Source organism: Cucurbita pepo, chromosome 12, assembly GCF_057944985.1.
Source record: "Cucurbita pepo subsp. pepo isolate OVF chromosome 12, ASM5794498v1, whole genome shotgun sequence".
In the NCBI taxonomy this organism is placed as follows: domain Eukaryota; kingdom Viridiplantae; phylum Streptophyta; class Magnoliopsida; order Cucurbitales; family Cucurbitaceae; genus Cucurbita; species Cucurbita pepo.
In genome coordinates this window covers 5,583,378-5,601,253 of record NC_141809.1, presented here as the reverse complement: position 1 = coordinate 5,601,253, position 17,876 = coordinate 5,583,378, and the positions used below count along the sequence as shown (strand labels likewise).

Below are 17,876 nucleotides of genomic sequence, written 5' to 3'. Positions count from 1 at the left end.
AAACTAATTCAATGAATCGGTTTAAACATCAAACCTAAAACAAGATTTGAAAAAGAATAACACTAAAAAGGTATAAAAAAAACACAAAGGTTTGGTTTGTATTCAACAATTGATGCCCAAACATGAATATTACGTGCCTTTAAATAGGCTCAAAAGATAACTCTAACATAATAAAGTTCAACTACCAACTACAAATGCTATTAAATACAAATTGAATTAAATAAAACATTCACACAAACTACTAATAAATGCTATTAAATACAAATGGAAGAAAATAAGGCATTCATACAAACTACTAATAAATGCTATTAAATACAAATTGAAGAAAATAAGGCATTCATAAATTGTTTTAATTGGTAGTTCAACTACCAAAGACAAGTCTTCTAATTACTTTCCAAGGTCAGCCAATCCATTATCTTCTTTATTTGATATGCTAATGCTATAAAGATTTTTGGGCTCAAAAGTCTTTGTTTCAACTTGTACACTAGCTAGTTTTTGAAGATGCAATGTATAGGCCTCTTGAAACTTCTTAACCTTACTTCTTGTAATCGGTCCTTCGGGTACATACAAAGGGTCTGGAGTTGAATTCATATCACTATCTCTAGGCTTTTCCATAGCCTTAGCTGACCTCAAAGCAGTCTTATACATGGTAGGATCTATGGCTTCAACTGTTCGATGAATTTCTAGATTTAGTCCAAGGATGAACCTTTTAGCAATTTTTAGTTTTGTATCCACTAATGACAGCGCGAATCATTTCAACCTTATAAATTCTCTTGCCTAGTCATCCACAAAATGTCCACTCTATATCAGATGGCTGAGCTCCTGTTGTCTTCAAAGTCCAACTACCTTCGAGAAATATTATTTTAGGAATAGCTTTTTGAATCGAGACCATGGTTTTAAACTTCCATTTAGCCCAAGAATTTCTCAATTATCCAATCACCACAATTTTGCATCCTCTTTCAAGATGAATGACGAATAGAATACCTTCTCATGGTCTGGGTAGTTCATAATAAGAAAATCGTCTCCATTGGTGATACCCATAATTGTGCTTCTATTGGGTCTCTAGTGCTTCCACTAAAGGTACGGGGTCATACCATTTTAAATCCCATAAATATCTTGCCACTCATGTATGTTACAAGCTATTGGTTTGCTCGATGGCCACCATTACTTGAACCATGGCCTGGAAAGATTCCCACATCAGATTCTTCATGGGGTCTATTCCCGCCAATGGTGTTGTTGGAGGTAGTGCAGCCACGTATTTTCTTGTTACAGAGCCTTCACAAGTTGGGCTCCCTGTACCTCTACCCCTTCCTCGACAGGAGGTTGTTCCCTTTCTCGACGTCCTCTTCCACGTCCTCTAGGAGGCATGGTTCTAAATCAACACACAATTTTTTTTTAAGTCTACTATTCCTAACATAAACTACATAATTTTCCATATTACCATACACATATAATTAAGCGAAAAATCGTGCCGTCAACAACAATGTAGTCAATTTTATCAAAATTAGTCATGAAAAACACTCATCATCAACAAGTAGTAACAATATACATAATCAATGACATTTCATTTTCTTATTTTACGCATGACATATGTAACCAGAAAAAAAAAAAGAAAAAAAATAATAATAGTAAGTAAATAATAATTATAAAAAAAAAAAAAGTAAATTATCAGAGAAACAAACAAAATGATCTCCTCAACCCCTTCCCCAAATATCTCCACAACACCTCCAACTCAAAATGATCAGCAAAAGAAAGAAACAGAAAGAAACAAAAAAAAAATGACAGATTTTGGGAAGGGTAAAAAAATAGGAGAAAGAAACAAAAGAAAATTACAGATTTTTGGAGAGAAAAATTGGAAATGGCTTCACTTGCAAGCAGATTTGATAGGAAGGAAACAGATAGAAAATTTATGGGTAAGTTAGATCTTCTCTTCTTTTATTTTTGAGATAGAAAAGTTATCTTAGATCTATTTTTCTATTATATAGATTTTTGGATATCTTATCGAAAATCAAAATTGATTGAAAAATGGCTTTGTCAATTGCATTTAAATTGGATCATCATTTTTAGGAAAGAGAAAAAATCATAATTGATTGATGCATAGGTGAGTTTTACGGAGGAAAATTAGAATAATTAGAATGGATTGAAAATGACTCCTTTGATTGGATAGTCATCAGTTGGGAAAGAGAAGAAAAAAATAATAGATTGAAAATGGCTTGGAGATAGTAGTTTTTTGAAAGAGAAGAAAACAGAATAGATTAAAAATGGCTTTCTGTTAATTGGACAGTCATATTAGGGAAGAGAGGAGAACAAAATTGATTGAAATTTGTTTTATAATTGCATAATAAGAAGAAAAAAAAATACAGAGAGGAGAGAAACAAAGTGGTACAACAGAAGAGAAGGAAAATAGAAGAGGTGAAAAATTATTATTATTTGTATCTAGAGAATATAATATTATAACAAACCATAGTTGGATTGAATGATTCAAAGCAGCATGAAATAATATTGACATATTTTCAATTTGTGTTTTAGAAAATTTAGAAACAATGAAAACTTGGAATTCGATTTTTACTGAGACTGTTTTAGAGCCGTATTTCACATTATTAGTTGGATTATTAATTAAAAGGTGAAATACTAACAAAAGGTGACAAACGGTGGGATATGAAGCAAACTCCAGCAACCTTTGGAGCAGCTCTCGAGGAACGGGAGCTTACGTTAATTAAATTAGGGAAGACTTCGACTAAGGTCAACCAGGTAAGTGACCTTACTATAGGATAGGCTAAAAATTGTATGAGTTACGATGATGTATGAACTATGTCGTACGATGCGGTATATGAGTTATGATGATGTATGAGTTATGATGATGTGTGGGTTACGATACTTGATGATGTGCTCAGTATATATATATTTTGATGAATGTCGTACTTGATATGTTTGATACACTTTGTGACAATATGATGAGTATGATGAGTATGTATGAGTTATGATGATGTATGAACTATCTGTGTGACGATCACATCTCCTCGTTGCACAATCTCCCTTATGAGATGGTATTTGCGCTCAATATGTTTTCCTCGCTTATGGCTTCTAGGTTCTTTTGAATTTGTAACTGCTCCACTATTATCACAATAAAGAGTGACGGGAAGATGCATATTTGGAACGACTTCCAAATAAGTTAAGAACTTCCTAAGCCATACAGATTCTTTCGTTGCTTCACAAGCAGCAACATACTCAGCCTCCATGGTGGAATCAGCAATGCAACCTTGCTTTATGCTTCTCCATATTATTGCTCCTCCGTTCAGAGTGAAGACAGATTCTGATGTCGATTTCCTCGAATCTACATCGGTATGAAAATCTGAGTCAGTGTACCCTGTAAGGATCAAATCCTTAGCACCGTACACTAACATATAGTCCCTCGTTCTCCTAAGATACTTGAGGATATTCTGAACGGCAGTCCAATGAGCACGTCCCGGATTGGACTGATATCTGCTGACAATTTCCACAGCATAGCATATGTCGGGTCGGGTACATAGCATGGCATACATTAGACTGCCGACTGCTGATGCATAGGGAATGTGTCTCATATCCTCAACTTCTTGAGGTGTCTTAGGACTTTGTTCCTTCGACAAATGAACTCCATGCCTGAAAGGTAATAATTCTTTCTTGGAGTCCTGCATCTTATATCGAATCAACATTTTGTCGATGTACGATGCCTGAGACAATACTAGTGTTTTGTTCTTGCGATTCCGAACAATTTGGATTCCAAGAACAAACTGAGCCTCTCCCAAATCTTTCATTTGAAATTGTGTCGCTAGCCAATGCTTAATGTCAGTCAAAAATTCCACATCATTTTCAATGAGTAGGATATCGTCAACGTACAACACCAGGAAAGCTACTGTAGAGTTGACTATCCTTTTATAAACACAAGGTTCGTCAACATTCTGTTTAAAGCCATAAGATTTGATCGCAGTATCAAACTTTATATTCTAGGATCGAGATGCTTGCTTCAACCCATAAATGGATCTTTTAAGCTTGCAAACCCTTTGCTCGTGATCCTGTTCAATGAACCCCTCTGGTTGAGCCATATAGATACTCTCTTCAAGATTGCCGTTTAGAAAGGCTGTCGTAACATCCATTTGCCAAATTTCATAATCATAAACTGTGGCAATAGACAAGAGTATTCTAATCAATTTAAGCATAGCAACAGGAGAGAAGGTTTCTTCATAGTCCACCCCCTCTCTTTGGGTATAACCCTTTGCTACTAGTCGAGCTTTAAAGGTCTGTACCTTACCGGTTTGGTCTCGTTTCCTCTTATATATCCATTTGCAACCAATAGGTTTTACCTCATCTAGTTGATCTACAAGTTCCCAGACTGTATTGAAGTACATTGACTCCATTTCAAGATTCATGGCTTTAATCCACTAATCTCTATCTTCATCATTCATTGCCTGTTTATAGGTCAATGGATCCTCAACGCCATCATCAGGTATGATGACTTGAGTTTCTGTCAAACCCAAGTAACGATCGGGTTGAGTTATAACCCTCCCACTAGTCGAGGCATTCTCAACTCTTGAGAAGGATGTGATTGACCAGAAGTGTCAGCTCCATCAACAACTCTAGTTGAAGGACAAGCTTGATCAACAACTCTTGTTGTTTTATCAGTAGCTTCTTTAGAAATCTCACTTAATACTAGTTTGCTACGAGGTTGATGATTTCTTACGTGGTCTTCCTCTAAGAATGTAGCGTTTGTGGATACAAACACTCTATTTTCTTGAGGGTCATAAAACAAACCACCTTTCGTCTCTTTGGGGTATCCTACGAATATACATAATTTTGAACGACGTTCTAATTTCTTGAGGTTTTGCAACAACACATGTGCTGGACATCCCCAAATTCTGAAGTGACGTAAACTACCTTTACGCCCTTTCCATAACTCATAAGGCGTTTCTGAAACACTCTTAGTAGGAACCATGTTCAAAATGTATGTAGCAGTCTCCACTACATATCCCCAAAACGAATCGGGTAATTGAGCGAAACTCATCAGAGACCGAACCATGTCTAATAGAGTTCTATTTCTCCTTTCTGATACACCATTTTGTTGAGGCATACCAGGGGCTAAGAGTTGTGACCTTATTCCATGTTCTATCATATAGTCTTGAAATCTTAAGTCCATGTACTCTCCTCCTTGATCTGATCGAAGTGTTTTAATAGTTTTACCTAATAGATTCTCAACCTCAGTCTTATACTCTCTGAATTTTTCAAGAGCTTCAAACTTGTGATGCATTAGGTAAAGACAGCCATACCTTGAATAATCATCAATAAAACTGATGAAAGATTCATACCCTCCTCGTGCTTTGACATTCATTGGACCACAGAGATCTGTATGCACGAGTTCTAAGGTTTCTTTGGCTCTACAATCTTTTTCGGAAAATGATCGTTTAGTCATTTTACCCTCAAGACAAGACTCACATGGAGGTAAAGAGTTGTCTTCTAACTCATTTAGAAGTCCTCTTTTAACCAATCTCTCAATCCTATTGAGATTAATGTGACCTAGTCTTAATTGCCAAAGATAGGTATTAGGAGAAATCTTTTATCGTTTATTTTGAGTTTCAGCTGTTTTAAACATCTCGGTATTTAAAATAGCTTTTGTTTCGCTCGGTTTTAACATATATAAGTTATTTTCTAGTTTTGCAGAACAAATATGAATACCTCTTTTGCAAAGGAACACTTCATTGATTTCAAAAGATACTTTATACAATTGTTCTAATAAACAAGAGATAGATATTAGATTTCTTTTCATTTCAGGAACAAAAAGTACATTATCTAATATAATGAATTTATCTCCAAAAAACAACTTCAAATTTCCTACTGATCTTGCTGAGACAACCTCTCTTGTTCCAACCCTGAGTGTTATCTCGCCGTCCGCAAGCATTCTCTAGGAGCTAGTTTCCTGGTAAAATGAACAAATATGATTAGTCGCCCCTGAATCTAGTATCCAAGTTGAGTTGTCATACTCTACTAAACATATTTCTACAACGAGTAAATCATATTTACCTTGTTGTGTCTTTTCGGCTTTCTTCTCTGCAAGGTATTTTGGGCAGTTTCTCTTCCAGTGCTCGTTTTCATTGCAATGGAAACATTTTCCTTTATCTGCTTTTTGAACCTTGTGTTTGCGGTTAGTAGGAATCTTATTTTTCCCTTTACCCTTCTTCTTCATCAAAACACTTTTAGAAGTTGAAGGTCCATACTTATTTTTGGAGGACGATCCTCGTAGTAATTTCTTGGAGATAGCAACATTCGCTTCTCCTGTTTGTCCCTTGTTCATTAAGAGGGACTGATAAGTCTGTAGCTCATTGAGAAGAGCAGTCAAGTTATATTCTATTTTGTTCATTACCACATTGGTGCGGAACTGGAAGAAGCTCTTCGGAAGAGACATCATGATAAAACTAACTTGACTCTTCTCATCAATGACAACTTCATTTTCTTCCGCCACATTGAAATGGACCATCATGTCCAGGACATGTTCTCTAACTGAGGTCCCTTCTTTCATACGACAGTTGTAAATGTATTTTATGGCTTCATGTCTAAGGGAGAAGGACGGTTGTCCAAACATCCTTTTTAGAGATTCCATAATCTCTTTAGCAGTACCCATAACATCGTGTTTCTTAGCCAAAACATCAGATATGCTGGCTAGAATGTACACTCGGGCTTTATCATTTGCCATTATCCATCTGTCATACGCATCCCGAACTGTTCGGTTTGCATTTGAGCTTGGGTTTGGAGGACACTCCTCAGTTAAAACAAACTTTAAATCATCAATGACCAGTATTGTGTTTAGGTTTGATTTCCAAGTTGTGTAGTTGTCGCCGTTTAATTTCTCAGAAGCGAGTAATTGTACTATTGAGTTTGTCATGCTGTGATATAAAGAAAATTCTATTAGTGATTTGACTTAATCCTGTTTAATCCAATCAGTTTTAGCAAATATAATAATGTACCCAAATCATTATTAATTTGCAACGATACTTTAGTGAGTTAGAGCAACTGCTACCGAGGGGCAGTCAATCACTCATTCACTAGTTTATGATATGATACATTGTGATGCAATATGACTACAAAGTGTTTACGTTATGACTTGTTTATGATATGATACATTGTGATGCAATATGTCACGGTATGATGTGTATATGATGAAATGTTATGTTAAAAGCATAGAACGTTATGTTAGGTCTCTTAAATTGTGTGTATACAGCATGATATGAATGGCATGAAATCACGATAAATGGCATGAAATATAACCCCATTAGAAATTATGTATGATTTGAGATATGATATGAATGATGAACTATATCTGAAACGATATGAAAAATGATATGATATGTACATAATGCTAACGGGGTTGTATTAAAGAATAATAAAAATGGAAAAGTTTTGGGACCTCATGCATTATGTGTGCTCATGCATTTGAGGGAATACCCTTCATCACGAGGGTACGGACGCGTACATTCAATGGCAGGACAATGATCGTTATGCTTTGCATAGCGCTGCCGGGACGGTTACTAGTTCTAGCGGGTGGTCGGCCTAAGGGGCTCCCAGAGTATGCCCACCGGATAAGGAAAGTGGCCCATTGGTGTGCGAACTAGCTGGTGAGCTCATACTCGCACGTATGAGCTGTGTGTAGAGTTGGTACACGTCAAAAATTACCTGTTAGGACAGCACCATAGGGAAAACGGAATGAAAGATAGGTCTCATCATCTCATTACATGTGATTGTTACGTTTAACCCAATAGTGGGGTCACTTACTGAGTATTTCTTTAAATACTCAAGCCATGTGCTACTACATTTTTCAGGTTAAGGCAAGACATTCTTGTACGGCTGACAACATCACAATTCGAGACCATTTCACATGCGTAGGACAGTAGAATTTATTTTCTTAGACTTAGGATAGAATAGGATATTTTTAACTTAAACTCTTATTCATTTTATTTAGTCTTTTGTTGTGTCTTTTTAAAAGCTGTTTTCAAAACACGTAAGTCCATGGCTGTGTTTTAAGATAAAGGTTATGTTTTATGGAATTTAAATGAAGTCTTTCGCATTCAATGTTATGGTATGTATGCAGTAGCGACCTAAAATTAAGTAAACAATTTCGGGTCGTTACAATGTAAGTCCATGACAGTGTTTTATGATGAAATTTATATTTTAGGATAAAGTTTAAATGCTTATTTCTGCACAAAATGATTATTCTTTAATGACGGTAGTGACTCGAGGTAAGTAGAAATCTAGAATTGAAGTTTGGGTAGATGCATACATGTTATATGTAGTTGTTAGGTTAGATTATCGATCATTTTCTTATTTTATTTAAAAAATTTATGCTATTTATTTCCCGTTATATTGTTTAAAAAAATTTATTACAAACGTTTAAGTCCATAGCGTCATTTCTTTTAAATGAATTTCTCCACGCATTCTAGTTATATTATGCATGTAGTTGCGACCTTGATTTTAATAGAAAATTATAGTCATTATAATTGGGATAAGAGCAATACCTCTCACAGTAAGATGTGATTCAGGGGCAAACCAAGGAGAAATCTTGTGGGTATGTGACACCTGAGTAAAGAGGAGTACATGAATGAATTGAGAACATATCAGAGTGAGAGTGATCCTGAAGTTAGGATGACTAAGAAAGTCTTAAAGGAAATAAAGGTTACAACCTATTCCAACAATGTGCATCTTCCTTTTTAGTGGCTCAATAATAGAAACTTCATTTTTTAACATACTTTGTTTGGAGTAATTCTATGTTGGGTGACGTTCTAGAAATTTTCCTATAATACATGTGAGTGAGGACAAAGTATGTTAGGACAACTCGTATTGGTTTGTGGGAATAATTTTCACTGTTAGAAGCAAGAGTAAATAACGTGACTACTAACATGGGAATACTAGAGCCATTAGGTGTTGAATCAAGATTTTGAATCTTGATTTAAATCTTGGGCAAGAGTTGTTACACATTTGTGAGCGCCTAGGGATAGTCTTCCTTATCTTTTCTATCATTCACCATGAAATTTCCTTAACATTGATGTCATTTTCTTTTACAAACTCGATAGACTAGTCATGAAATTTTCTATTATTTTTAAATATATTAAATGCATTATTACTATCTCGTACAAAATTTAATTATTTTTTTAGGACTATTGGTACCGATTCAAATTAGTTTGTTAAACAAAAAACAATAAGCAAACATAGCAAAGTGTCAAAAAGATAACAGAATATACATATACATATATTATCGTATTGTAGCTATATTATTCATTTATTCTTGCCCCAATGATTGAATTTAGTGCCCACACTAACAATCACAAACATATTAGTTCTGTTCTTATTAACACTTAATTCTTGAGATCTTCTTGGTTGAGGTCTTCAAATTGCATATTATTGAACTTCAATTCTTTTGTTGCCGATTTAAAACAAATGCATAAACCGATTTCAGAACACGAACAAGTATGATCTCCACAGTCAGCAGAGGTGTTGCATGCGATTTGTTTTAGAAGGCTTCTCTTTATTACTAGTGGCGGCATCCCTTCAACTTCAACTGTAATAATATTTAAACACTTAACATTATGCTTGAAACTTTTGAACACTTAACATGTGATTTGTGTTAGAAGGCTTCTCTATTGAAATTTTAACATTCAAAGAGACAAACAAAAAACGAAGAACTAGAAATTTTACCAGAACGAGACACAACCAACAGTATCATCACAATAATGAAACTCAACTTCACACTACTAATCTCTGCCATATTATCCTTTCGGTTGAAAATATTTTGAATGGTTTTCTTGCCAATCCATTATATAATGTCTATAAATTAAATTAGCTCATAAATATAAACCTAAAGAGTAGATTTTTGTTGATGCATATGCCAAATATATGATATTTCTATAATTACAAAACCATAAATCCTATTTTTCCTAAAAATAGAAAAAAAAAATACAAGTAGAAAATGTATAGTCATCTACCATTGTTGAGAAAAAAAAAATAAATATAAACCAAACTGTCACCAACTTTTTTCTTCTTTAAGGATATGTAACGTAAGATCCAACATTGATGGGAGAGGAAAACAAAAAAGTATGGTAACCTACCTCTAACAGACGTGTTTTAAAACCTTGACGAGAAATACGTAAGGGAAAGCCCAACGATGACAATATCTGATAGCAGCAGTGGGATTGGATTGTTACACGTACTTAAGCTTACGAGGTTTTGTCATTAACATTAACTTAAATAGAAGCCAATAATTTATTAAAACATTTATTCTTGAATCAAAATTGAGAAGTTTTAACTTTATAATCATGGCCTTATACAATAATAACATCAAATTGGTTTGGAAATTAGAGATATGGGAAACTTTAATTAACAAAAGGACAGTAATTATAAGTATATTTTTAAAATGGTATGAGCACGTTGTTTAGACCCGTTTGGGATATTAGAAATTTCAAAACTTTCCAGCACAATTAGAATTATTGATTAATATCCTTAAAAAATAAAAATAAAAATAATAGGTTGGTTACGAATGAAGGGACTAGCAAACAACTCACCAGATTAGCCTAGAACCTCGTGATATTCCTAATGAGCCAAATAGCAAGAACCAATGAACCAAAAGATCTCCGACTAGGCTAAACAATTAAAAGCTATGAAGTTATAAACTAGAACGTTAACTTGAGTTTGAATAAACTGGTGTCATGTGTTTGATATGTGTGATGTCTATAATATGATATGATATATAATTTGATATGATATGTGAGATGATACTGTATATTGTAGAATATGATATGTGCAGAAATGATATAACACGATTTATGACACGATGATACACATTAATATGTTTTTACATGATACACAACCTCGAGAGATGTTGGAGAGGCTATGGTATAAATTATATGATACGAAGAAAAATGGAAGGAGGTTGTCTTACATGATTTTATTAATGTGAAATGTTGGGATCTCATACATTGTTATACATATCATGCATCAAGATATTACCGTATTGTGATGAGTATGAACATGTACATTATGAATATCATATTTTATATGATGCTACGACGATCGCTACTCCTTTCGGGTGTCTAGCAATAGCACTAGAGAACACTAGCCCAACCAGAATGAGGTCCGTGTGTAGAGTAGTAAATACAAATTCAATCATCCAGTTAGGATAGTAACCTAAGAGAATATGGTTTTTATATGATAGGTCTCATTCATTTTACATGTCTTTACATTTTCTAACCCTAATAGTGGGATCACGTACTGAATATTTCTTAAAATACTTAAGTCACGTGCTACTTTTATATTTCAGATCGCAAGACACGGTTGACCGGCATCACAAATTAAAAGATTAGGGCACATGCATAGGATAGTTGCACTTAATTTCATAAACTGTAAGTTAGTATAGGGCATTTTTGTTTTTGTTTTTGTTTTTTTTTTTTTTTTTTTTTTTTTTACTTATGTCAATCTTAATTTTTCAATTGTATTATTTTAAGATTTTTTTCTTAAACATGTAACATTGTTTTATGAAGACATTTTAAATGAATATTTTTCCACAAGATGTCACGTCATGTATGTGGTAGTGATTTTAAGTAAGTAGAAAACTAGAGTCGTTATAGTTGGTATTATTGCTCTAGGTTATAGATTTTGTTGACTAGCCTACGAGGTAGGCCTAACATGTTCCGTGGTCTCATCGCTATGCTCCATCACCATCAGGTATGTCACGCGTAAAATAAGAAAATGAAATATCATTGATTATGTATATTGTTACTACTTGTACATTATAAATGTATTTCGTAATTGAATTTGATAAAATTGACTAGATTGTTGTTGACCGCATGATTGTTCGCTTAATTATATGTGTATGATCATATAGAACATTATGTAGTTTATGTTACTTCATAGTAGACTAAGGAAAAATTGTGTGGTTGTTTAGAACCATGCCGTCTAGAGGACGTGGAAGAGGACATCGAGAAAGGGGACAACCCCCTGTTCGAGGAAGGGGTAAAGGTAGAGGGAGCCCAACTTGTGAAGGCTATGTAACAAGAACATACGTGGCTGCGCCACCTCCAACAGCACCACTGGCAGGAATAGACCCCACGACGAATCTGATGTGGGAATCGTTCTAGGCCATGATTCAAATAATGGTGGCCATCGAGCAAGCCAATAGCTCGTAGTCTACATGAGGGGCAAGATATTTTTGGGATTTCAAATGATACAACCCGCGTACCTTTAGTGGAAGCGCAAGAGACCCAATAGAGGCGCAATTATGGCTATCGTGATTGGAGACGATTTTGTTATTGATGAACCTATCTACTTTAATTTTAGAGGTCATTCACCGAGAATGGATGTTTGAGCTAAATGTGTGATTGGCTATATATGGTTGAAGCAGCAAAACAAGGATTGAGTTGGATTAATTTTTGAAACCGAAAAGCCCGAGTTATAAAATTGGGTTGGGTTAATTTAAAGACAACATCTCCTCGCAGTGAGTTTGAGCTGTTACATATTATTAAGCTTACCCAGTTTTGTAATTATAATTAACCTAAATAAAAGTCAAGAATTTGTTAAAACATTTATTCTTAAGTCAAAATTTAGAGGTTTCAATTTTATATTAACCCTTAAACAATAATAACATCAAACTTTAATTAACAATATGATTAAGGATAGGTATTAATTTGGAAAAGGGTACGAGTAGGTTGTTGTTTAGACATATTTGGTATGTAGAAATTTCAAAACTTTTGAGTAGAATTAGAATTAATGTATAATATCCTTGAAACATAAAAAATGAATAGGTATGAAGGGACTAGAAAACAACTAATCTAGAACTTCAGGATATTCCTAATGAGCCGAATAGCGAAAATCGATGAACCAAAAGATCTCCGACTAAGCTAAACGATGAAAAGCTTTGAAGATACAGAACTAGAACCTTAAGTTGAGTTTGGATAAACTAGTAGAGCCTAAATGCCAGATATGTGACATGTAGGTATGTAATAAGATACAAGAATGACGTAACAAATGTGAATGATATATGATTTATAAATAAACTAAGAGCCTATAATTGTAAAATCCTTGTTTACCTATTAAAAATAAGGTGCCACTATATGTCAGAAATTAATTTAGAATTATTGTATTTCATTAATATATTTTAAGACTTTTTATTTACTTTAGGTTACCTTTACATAATGGTTAATTATGACGATTAAGTATGAATGTTACAATTCTTGGAATGCCTTTAATAGTTTCATTTTAAGGCTATATAAAGCCATTATGTTGTATTTGTAAGAGACTTGGAAAATAGAGTAAAAGAAGCATTTGTGCTATTCTTTAGCCAATGGCTAAGTTTCTTTGCAATTCTATGTAGTTTAGATTGCATGTAGAATCATTCAAGCTCGACATGATCAATCTTGCTTGTGGAGTGATTCGAATCTCAAAGGTGCGCGTCCGCACTCATCATCTCTTGGGAAAGTAGCCCTATGCTTATGAACATATAATATGTATGAGGTCCCTCTAAATCCATCGTAATGTCTCTTCTGACACAACTCTCTAGTCTCATTTCTTGTTACTCTAGGTAACACATACTCGTGGATATTTATATTAATATCATTTTCACGCATTTAGGGTTGTGTCTTATGTCGATCTAATGACATGATGCAATATGGCACTCATCATCATCTAGCATGCTCAATATGAAAAACATCATCATATTAAGGTAAACATCATGCAATCATCATACTCATCATAATGCCACAAAGTGCATCAAACATATCAAGTGTCATTCATCAAAATATGTATATATTGCACCTATCATCAAGCATTGTAATCCACACAATCATAACTCATACAATTTTTTTAGCCTATCCTATAGTAAGGCCACTTACTTGGTTGGCCTTGGCCGAAGTACTCCCTAAATAGCTAAACGTAAGCTCCCGTTCCGTGAGAGTTGCTTCCTACGTCGCCGGGGTTTGTTTCCTATCACACCGTTCACCACTTTCCGTTAGTATTTTACAATTAATTTACCTATAATTTAATAAATGTGAAATACGGCTCTAAAACGGCCTCAAATACCTTAATCGAGGCCGAAAACAGATCCGGGAGGGTTAAAACAGTGGAAACCGGGCTGAAAACAGGTGAGCCGAGCCGAACAGCCGCTGGAAGCCGCCGGAGGGAGCTCGAGCCATTTGCACCGAGCCGAGCTGAGGGACCGCCTGCGCCGCTATTTGACACGTGGCAGCAGCAGAGAGAGCCACGTCGTGTGGTAGCGTTGGGTCGAAGCGCGGGTCGCAGTCCGGTTCGGGTCGTGGTCCGAGTCGCGGGCTACGGAGGCTATTGGGCCAAGACTATCGTTGGGCCGAAAGTTTTTTTTGGGTTGCAAGCCGGCTCGATTGGACCGTGGGTCTGGTCTCGGGTTGGTTCAACTGAACCGTAACTTCTGGGGTGGTCTGAGGTTTGGGCCGCTGTAGTTGAGCTGGGCCGAAGGTAGAGGCTGAGGGAAAGAATGGGCTAATCCTCTCGGGTTCTGGGTTCGGGTTGACCCAGATCCGTGGATCTCGTCTTCCTTACCCGAATTCGGCCGATTTTTCGGTGAGTTTTCTCTCTCCTTCCTGCGGCATTTCCGTTGCCGATTTCGGTCCTCTCTCTTCCTCTTCCTCTTTATTTGTCGTTCTTCTTTCTTTTCTGGAAGTTTTGCTGCCTAAAGGTCCCTAGAACCACAGATCTATGAACGATTAGGAAAAACCCAATTTTCTGACTGTTACCGATAACGGTGTTTACGAAAAAGCACAAAATGCACCTTGAGTTATTGAGCTTTCGTTAGGGATCCTTCTCGTGGTGGTAACAGGTCGTTTGGTGTCGGTTTGAGGGTTGTTTGAGGGTTCGTCGGAGAAACTCAACACTCGCCGACTTTTTTTTTCTCCGAAATCTCTCTCTCTCTCTTGTAGTTTCTGTCTTTTTTCTCTTTGCAGGTATCCTGATGGTGCCAGGAGTCGTGGGCTGGAGGCTGGGCGTGCTGTGGCCGTCGTTTCGCGTGGGTTCCGCAAAATCTCTCTCTCTTTTGTAGTTTCTGTCTTTTTTTTTTCTTTCTTTCTTTCTTTCTTTCCCTGGTCGTTACACCTTGTAACTTTGTGTAATCCCTTTACACCATGACACAAGGATCCTTATCAAATTTCATGTCATTTAGAGGTCACTTGGTCATAAACTACTGGTACATAGTTATAGGGGCATTTTAATCATTTTACACCTATACTTGGTTTAGCCCATTATTATAACGTAATGGTCACCAAATTTCATACATAACATTATCATGTCATATTAAGCCTTCTTCTAAAATTTCATGGGCAACATAATTCATCTAACTTAGGTGCTTCATTGAAACAAATGTTCATGTGTACCGTAAGGTTGGCAAACTTACTCAATCTGAAGAGTTTCTCGCAATTTTTTTTTTTTTTTCAATCTACTTATCAATAGTTTTACTAGTTTCTGCTTTACATGGTTCTCCAAATAAAATTCTCTAAACTTAGCTAAAGGTTCACTCATTGACCTTTTTGTCCATACATTCTCGAAATTTGATTTTAAAATATCACAAATGGCATTTTCTTTTGATCCACATTTTTTTCCCTCTCTCCTTGTCATAAAGAAAGACAAAGAAAAATTAGGAGTAGAAACATTGGGGAGAATTTGTGTTAAGATTAAACCCATAGGTGATGGTAGAACTATGATAGATATTTTTTGTTTCCTACTCATACGCGCTCATATCATTGCTTCTCGATCTACCTCTAATTTGAATCTTCCTACCCAATAAAATATTACGGTGCTGGTATAGACCGAAATTTTGTTACAGTCCAATTCTGATCGGTAATAGATACCGGGGCTTTGCAATATTTGATGGATCACAATTCTGTATAGTCCATTTACTATAGGAGTTCCCCGGGAATTCATTAGAGGAATGTTTCCAATTAAAATTGTTGGTTCTCTATATTTTTAATAATTAAAAAGAAAGAAAGAATTGTTTTCCTTTCCTCAATATTGTTTGTGTCCACTTGATTTGGTTCATCATTAATGCCTGGTCTTTATAGATGAATTCCATATACAAATTTGCCTATTTTCCCATAAAAAATCAAGAAATTTGTAATACCGCTTCTCTTTTGGCTACCTACCCCAATTCTAGTAAATTTTTGGAGTCAAAATCATGACATGAAACTCGTTAAGAACTCCACCCTATCCCAATGCAAATAGAATGCACTAGTAAATCACATGGACCTAGGAACGACTTCCTGTATTTGATTTGTGGTCAAGCTAGAGTTTGAGCATTTGGTAACTTTCATAAGAAACAGTGTCAAATAGGCTTTTCTTTGGTTTCTTATAAATTGTCTTGATGGATAGTTACCTATTTTAAATCTTGATTCATAGTCCAAAATTGTTTTAATTCCCTAAAATCTTTTATATTTACCCTTAATATCATAAATAAGTGTCATACGAATTTCTTATCATCTTTCGAGTCTTCAAGGATCATGAAAACGTCATAGAATTTTCATAAAGGTCTTAAGATCATTTACTACATCAAATCTTGGTTTAATTCTTCAACCTATTCCAATGGCCTTCCGAATTTCTCGTCAAGGGTTTAACACACATCTAGTTAGATGGAGGTTTCCATACTGTTATAAAGAATGTTTTGTTTTCCCTGTCCAATCAAGGTGGAATCTTATTTATCTTTAGAGCAAAATAATAATAAATAAAATAAAATAAATTAAATTGTGACAGTTCCTTTATATTTACTTATTTTTCTCAAGCTCAAGTTAAATTTTGGGCAAATCACTATCATTTTTTAAGAAAAAAAAACTGAAACATTTCCTACGTGGATTTCCTTTTAACATTTTCAGAAAAAATGGGATTTGTGGTTTTGTAATTATAGAAATACCATATATTTGGCATATGCATCAACCAAAATCTACTATTTAGGTTTATATTGGTGAACTAATTTGTCGTCTAGAGGATTATATAATGGATTGACAAGAATGAAACTTAACCATCACACCTGTCCATTCAAATTATTTTGAACACAAATAATAACATGGGAGAGATTTGTAGTGTGAAGTTGAGTTTCATTATTGCGATGATACTGCTGGTTGTGTCTCGCTCTGGTAAAATTTCTAGCTCTTCGTTCTTTGTTTGTTTTGAATCTCTTTGAAGGTTAATATTTCAATAGAGAAGCCTTCTAAGACAAATCGCATGCTAAGAGTTCAAAAGTTTCAAACATAATGTCGAGTGTTTAAATATTATTGCAGTTGAAGTTGAAGGGATGCCGCCACTGGTACCAAAGAGAAGCCTTCTAAAACAAATTGCATGCAACACCTCTGCTGACTGCGGAGATCGTACTTGCTCGTGTTCTTATCTCGGTTTATGCGTTTGTATTCAATTCGCAACCAAAGAATTGAAGCTCAATGATATGCAATTTGAAGACCTCAAACAAGATGACCTCAAGAATTAAGTGTTAATATGAACAAAACTAATATGTTATGATTGTTAGCGTGCGGGACAAAATTCTATCCTTGGAACGCAATAATACTGAATACCATACAATAATATATGATATATGTATAATTTTTTTTTATTTAATCTTTTGACACACTTTGCTTTATTTGCTTATTTGTCTTTTGGACAACATACGAACTTAAATTCGTATTAATAGTCATAAAAAAATAATTAAATTTATACGAGGTATTCCTTTAAAATCAAATCAGGTAACAATGCATTCAATTTATTTTAAAAGAATAAAAAAATTCATGACTAGTCTATCTAGTTTGTAAAAGAAAATGACATAAAAGTTAAAGGAAATTTCATAGTGAATGATAGAAAAGATA

General features: G+C 34.9%; 1 long non-coding RNA gene across 1 annotated transcript; it reads left to right on the top strand.

Annotated features, from left to right (window-relative positions):
* The first annotated feature begins 17,111 nt into the window (after positions 1-17,111).
* Positions 17,112-17,653, top strand: LOC147789864 (uncharacterized). Its single transcript, XR_015423079.1, has 2 exons — positions 17,112-17,156; positions 17,301-17,653. It is a non-coding gene; the product is annotated as an uncharacterized LOC147789864 (long non-coding RNA).
* The last annotated feature ends 223 nt before the right edge of the window (positions 17,654-17,876 follow it).